The sequence below is a fragment of the Dermacentor silvarum genome, chromosome 6 (genome assembly GCF_013339745.2).
Source record: "Dermacentor silvarum isolate Dsil-2018 chromosome 6, BIME_Dsil_1.4, whole genome shotgun sequence".
NCBI classification, from domain to species: domain Eukaryota; kingdom Metazoa; phylum Arthropoda; class Arachnida; order Ixodida; family Ixodidae; genus Dermacentor; species Dermacentor silvarum.
Genome location: NC_051159.1, coordinates 38,668,108 through 38,674,506, shown reverse-complemented (window position 1 = coordinate 38,674,506; position 6,399 = coordinate 38,668,108). Strand labels below are relative to the sequence as shown.

Genomic DNA, 6,399 nt, shown 5'->3' with positions numbered 1-6,399 from the left:
AAGGGAACCGGGCTGACACGAAAAGCACCGCGAGAAACAAAGAAGCAAGCGAAGCATCTTAGCACTTGATGCGTGCTCAGATACAAAAAAGAGTGATAAACGTCAGCTTTTGCATAAAAACTTCTTTTCGCTGTCGTCTGTCATTGCTTGAGACCACCCGTACTGCCGTTATATCGCCTTACCATTTGCTATAGTTTTTCTTTCCGTGTTAGTTTTCGTAATTTGTTTATTTTCTGTTCCTGTGCCTTGTAAAGTTCCATGTAGGCCACCTGACAAATGCCCTGCATTTGGCCTGTATAAAATAAATTAAATAAAATGATACATAACTTGTTTCTCCTGCTAACGTCACTCCGTGAACCGCAAGAGCTATGTACGCTACAGGCATCAGGGCGTCAGCAGACACATCAGCAGACGCAAACCGGAAAGGCAAGCAGGTGCCGCGAGAGAGTCCCCGCGGTTTGCTCCTTCGGTTTGTTGGGCCCGCCTCTCCGCTGCAGAGTTTTTCATCATTCGTAGCGCCGTCTGGCGAACACGCCGTGAAGCAGGAGCCGGCGTTGCAGAATGTGTCCCTTCCAGACGAGCGGAGTCGGCGCTCCTGTCTTATCTTACTCCGTGGCCGGGACTCAAGACCGCTATAGCGGTCAGAAAATTCTTGGGTTAGCACGTCGAATCGGTGATTAAGAGCAGCATTGTCTTGTGTTATGTGGGCGTCTTTGAGGGTTGCACATTCCTGGGTGAGGTGAGTGATAGCGTCCTGCAATTTTGCCTCAAAGCGAGCAGCAAAGGACTGAAGCAGAGTGGGAATGTCGTCTAGTCAGATAAGGGTGGAGGGAGGGGGCGTTGTGCATGGAGTTGAATTTGTAGAGGGTTCCGTGTCAGCCTCCATTGCTAGCGAATCAGGAGAGGAAGTAGGGTTGGAGTGGCCGGGCAAGGTATGGTCGTTGGGTGGGTTAAGGGGAGGAGGTTGAGGTGCGGTTGGAGCGGGGGTGGGTGAAATGGGAGATCCAGTGGCAAGAGCATTTATCTGGGCTTACAGTTTGGCGATGCATTGTCGAAGAGCGGCGGCTTCTGTTCGGGCTGCTGTAGCTTCTGCTTTGCCCACCGCTGCTTCCTCCTGGGATTTCGCCAGGGCGTGTTGTAAACTGGGATTCACCGTCATGGATGTCGTGTGCTTGTGAGAAGAGAGGGGTGTATACCATATTTGTTGCAATGGTTCTGTCCAGGCTTACTTGTGTTGGCTGGGCTGGGTGGGTCCGGATGACAATTGGGGAAAACTGTTCCTGGGTGGGACCGATTCCTACTGCTGCGTTTCTGGGTGGCTTGGCTGTTTCCGTGGCTGGTGAAGGTTTCGTCCCTCGCACGATCCCGTGCTAGAAAAGTGAGGGCCCTCACACAGAATGCACTTGGGCGTACAAGGAGGTCTTGTTGAGGATGCTGTGTTCCACAGCGGGGGCAAAGACTCGTCTTGAAGGCTTCGGCATACGTCGTGACGGTGACCCGGCTGTCTGCAATTGATACAGGCATCTGGACTGCCGTGGTATAGGGTGCAGCGGTGGATGTACTTGATGGCTCCCATGTACTTGATGGAGTGCAGGACTGCGTTTGCGTCGAAGGTGATTAGGATGGAGTGCGTCTTTCCCATGCGTCGGGCTGCTAGTATGGTGTACTCCGGATTCCTTCTGACCAAGTCTTGGTAGAGTTGCGTTGGGGTCTCGTCATCATAGGCGTTTGTGATGACTCCTCTGGTAGCCCCCGGTGGGGGTGCCACGTAAGCCGCGCAAGTGTAGGTTTGGTCTCCAATTGCGAGGGAGGTAAGCGTCTTGAGAGTCTCGGCTGTTCGGAAGTGTGTTGTTGCCATGGTGAAAGTATTGTTGGTCGGGTGGGTGCGCAGGCTGAAGTCGTCCAGGTAGAGTGATTCGCAGCTGGGTCTGCACTGCCTTCCTAAGTCGAGGTGTTGGGACGTCTAGAAGTCGTAGTTCACCTCGCGGGCGAACGACCACTCGAATAGCGTTGGGTGGGAGTGGTGGCAGCTGCTTGCTACGCTACACTGTGAGGTGCGTCTCCTTGGTCGCAGGTGATAGGCAGGCCGGCGTCTTGCCGCTGCGGGTGGCGGCTGCTGCGTCGTGCGCTGCGTTCCTGGTGTTCAGGTTAGCTGCCTCGGAGGTAGCGTTGCCGGAGTGGTGAGGTGGTTTCGGCGAACAGGCTGGTCGGGGGTGGAGGCTTTATACAGCACTGGTATCCAATCGTCTGACTGGAGCTCTTGTGCGGTTATGGTGTGGCTTTCAACCGTTACTTCCATCATAATGGCTGGCGTCGCCGGCAGTGTTGGCGGAGAGGTAGAGTCCGGGTGAGGCTTAACTGGGCCGCTGAGCGTCTCGGTCCGATAATTGTTCTCAGCACAAAAAAAGGTCGGAATTCGCCCGGAATGGGCGACTTCATTGTCTTTCGTAGGCACTTATGTCGCTTCTCGAAGCAGATTAGTGGCCGTAGGAGAGATTGGGTAGGAGCAGCACGTACCGTTTGCCGGAGCCGACGTTGCAGGCATCCGCTCGCGTTGGCCCCTACGCGGCGTCTCCCAGTTCTGCGCGTTGCTGGTGCTGCTGCATGTCCAAGTTTATACAGCTGATAAAACTACTATTCTTGCTCCGTATAGCTACTATAGCTCCGTATAGCTCCGATAGCTACTAATTTGCTATCGCAATTGATGCTTCGCCTTTTGGGTGAAACTGCGACATTTTTTTTCCTCTCTCTCTCTTTGTGCTCTTTCCAACCTTTATATCCCTCACCCCAGTCCAGGGTAGCCAACCAGAAGCCCGCCTCTGATTGACCTCCCTGCCGTTCCTCTCCCTCTCTCTAAAGCTTTATGGACAGCAGTTAAGGACAGCAGGTAACCCGCCGTGGTTGCTCAGTGGCTATGGTGTTGGGCTGCTGAGCACGGGGTCGCGGGATCGAATCCCGGCCACAGCGGCGGCATTTCGATGGGGGCGAAATACGAAAACACCCGTGTACTTAGATTTAGGTGTACGTTAAAGACCCCCAGGTCGTCCAAATTTCCGGAGTCCCCCCACTACGGCGTGCCTTCATAATCAGATCGTGGTTTGGCACGTAAAACCCCACGATTTAATTTTAATTCTATAACAGTAGTTTTCTCTGAACGCATAGCATAAGTGCTGCATAACCAGGTACCTGCAAAATGCTTCGCATAACATGGATTCTCACAACGCGTGGCATCTTCACAAGTTTTTTCTATCCCATAATATGAGGCACATTAACGCCCTGGAAACTCTGCTTATGCTTGTATTTGCATTATGAGCTAACAAACGCACGGCGCAAATAAATTCCTTCTTGTAGATTGGAAGCGTTGTTAGGTTGCCTAAAGTACCGAAACAACCCCACGCCAAAACAACGTCAGACAGCTGTGCCACTCGCATGGCAAAGGGAGATAGAATGCAATCATAAGTGCAGTAGCCTTCCGGCTTAGATTATAATATCGTCGCTGTTAGGCTAGTCGCTGTGTCTCTTATTGGATATTCTTGTCATATTACATGGAAGTGCCTCAGATCATCGTATTGTCATCAGCATAGCAAATTAGTGCTACCCGTCCGCTAAGGGTTATAGAATGCAGGCCATTGACGCAAATTCAAAATAAAAGTGGTCCCTTATCTTGAGTTTGCGTCAATGGCCTGCATTCTTATACCCTTAGACCACGGGAACACTAATTTGCTATGCTGATGACTCTACAATAATAATCACCGGTAAAATAACTGACTATATACAAAGAATATCTGGCTAAACAGTGCCGCTGTTATTAGAATTGACAAAGTGAAATTCCTTACTTGTAAGTACAGCAAAAACAAAAGTAATACTCTTCAGGTCAAAGTCAGGTCAGGTCAAAGAATAAAATTGTATACTTACCAGTGACTACACTCGGCCATAATGTGATTCCAAACAGCAGAATGCATGAAGGTGCTTGTCGTACACAATCTCAAGTACTTTATGTGGGGATGTCCACATCCCTGATACTCATAAAAAACTGCGCAAGACCACGGGTATACTAAACAAATGTAGACATATTCTGACTCAGCGTTTAAAACTACTACTATATTTTGAGCTATCCCATATTTTCATCCGTTATACGGGACACAAAAACACAAACGAATCTGAACCTACTGTTTGTAAATCAAAAGTTCATGAGAATAACTGCAAACGTTCTGTATAATTTTCATGCGTAATAACTGTTTAAACAATTTAGGTTAATAAATGTAAATGATTATTAACACTCGGGTTTATTGCAGCCATATTACTCAGCCACCAAAAATAACGATTCATTTTGCAGCGATATTTCACACTTAATCGAAAATGTTCCCGTTTACAATACGCGTCGCCCCAATATGTGGCAAATAATCGCACCTACTTCTCACAACACCTATGTTAAACAATGAATCACGCGTACCCTCCCAGAAGCCTTGCGCGATAGTTTTGTTAGTAAATCTGTAGAGGTGTCACGGCTATAAAAAATCAGTGCGAGATTATTTTCTTTGAAATATGTTTTATTTATTCCAATATTCTTGGTTGCGTTCCTTTGTATTTTGTAAAATTATTATGTTTTCTTGTGAATACACTCACTGTAAATATGTGTAACAGTAATCATGCGTGTACAAAGTGTTAGCCACCCCACCCAGCTGCTGATCTCAGTAGCTTTCTGTGGCTTCTCTTCGCTTCTGTGTTTTGCTTAGCGAGAAGAATTTCACTTCAAGGAAAATAAATTCAGCTCGATTCAATAATATTCTTCGCTGATTGTATGCTTTCTTTAAATTTCCAGTGGACATGATAGAAACTGAGGTTAGTGTTTCTATGCTACAGTATAGCAAGGCTTGGGAGGGGGCTAAGTGGAATTCTATAATGAATAGACATTCTCTGGGTATAATGAGGAAAATGTTTAGAGGCTATGCTGTAATTTAGAGCAACTCTTTCGGCTGCTCTAAGTGTTGTTTTATTTTCTACTACATTTTCACTTGTACTTGGTTATTGTTTTGTTTCATGACATTTGTTTATGGGCTGTCACTCTCAAAATTCTGAGGAGCTGTAGAAACTTGGACATGTAGCAGCACCAGCAACGCGCAGAACTGTGGTCGACGGCGGCGGCGTTTTGCCCGCGTTCCTCATTCGAGGAACGTCGAAGCGCTGCGTCGCAACAGAAACATTACATTTGGGTTTTTGTGTTGGAAAGAGAAAATTGGGCATGCATAATATACACGGTTGGGAATACACGTATTCTCGGATGTTCCACGTGGGCTTTAGAGATGTCTCAGTTGACCGACTCAGCCACAACGTACCAAATCAGATGTCTGCTGAAGTTTTCGCGACCACGTATAGCAGGAGCGCGTCGTGAAACTTAAGATGCGTAGAGCCCCGCGTCAAAGGGTGATAATGGAAGTAAGGAATTTCACTTTGTCAATTCTAATAATCGCGGCACTGTTTCACCAGATATTCTTTGTATATAGTCAGTTGTTCTACCGGTGATTATTATTGTATGCACTGTCATCAGCATAGCAAATTAGTGTTACCCGTGGACTAAGGGTATAAGAATGCAGGCCATTGACGCAAACTCAAAATAAGGGACCACTTTTATTTTGAGTTTGCTTATCAGCTTAATGTCTTATACGGGTTCTATTTGGGCCCAAGATATTAAACTTATTTTTGGAAGTCGGCGGAGCGCTTGAAGCCTGCTTCACCTCCACTGCGGGTCGGCCCGATGTTGCACTATCTCCGGGATCGGCCCACGCTCACCTAGGTGAGACTTCTTTCAATCAAAATAGAGAATGCGACAGCGCTCCAGCGACACGAACTGCTGCGGAAGCGGGTGCAACGTGAACTGATGAGGCAAGCAAACCACTATTGGTAGCGGCGCCAGGTGCGCTGATGGCGTTCCGACCCGAAGCCACGGCTGCTCGACAGTTCTGCCTTACTAAAGGTGTGCCTAGTGCGTGCCTGATTGCACACGTCACGTGGTCGCAGAGACGCGCTCGTACCACTGCTCGCGCGCGTTCGTCGTCGTCTTCCCCAGCTGGCTCCAATGCCGCTGATCATGCCAGCGTTCCCATACTGCCCCTCGCGCTCGTGCCATTTCTCGCGCGTTCGTCGTCGTCTTCGTCCACAGTGGACGAAAACATTGCTGCTGGCGCTATCTTGAAAGCGATTGTCTTACGCGAAGGACGGACGCTCGGACAGTTTTCGTGTTGGGTAATCATAGAAATGCTTACGCATTTAAAAAATGGAGACGCCCTTCCACTCTGTGAAGGTTGATGACCAGCGAAGCTGTAGCACAACACACAGGGTTAGACAAGGGTACCTCTATTTATTTTCTTTATTTGGTAATGGTAGTGACGGTAGCTTTTT

At 48.3% G+C, this 6,399-nt stretch overlaps 1 pseudogene; it reads left to right on the top strand.

The window, feature by feature from the left end:
- Positions 1-5,621: 5,621 nt before the first annotated feature.
- Positions 5,622-5,789, top strand: LOC119457119 (U2 spliceosomal RNA; annotated as a pseudogene).
- Positions 5,790-6,399: the final 610 nt, after the last annotated feature.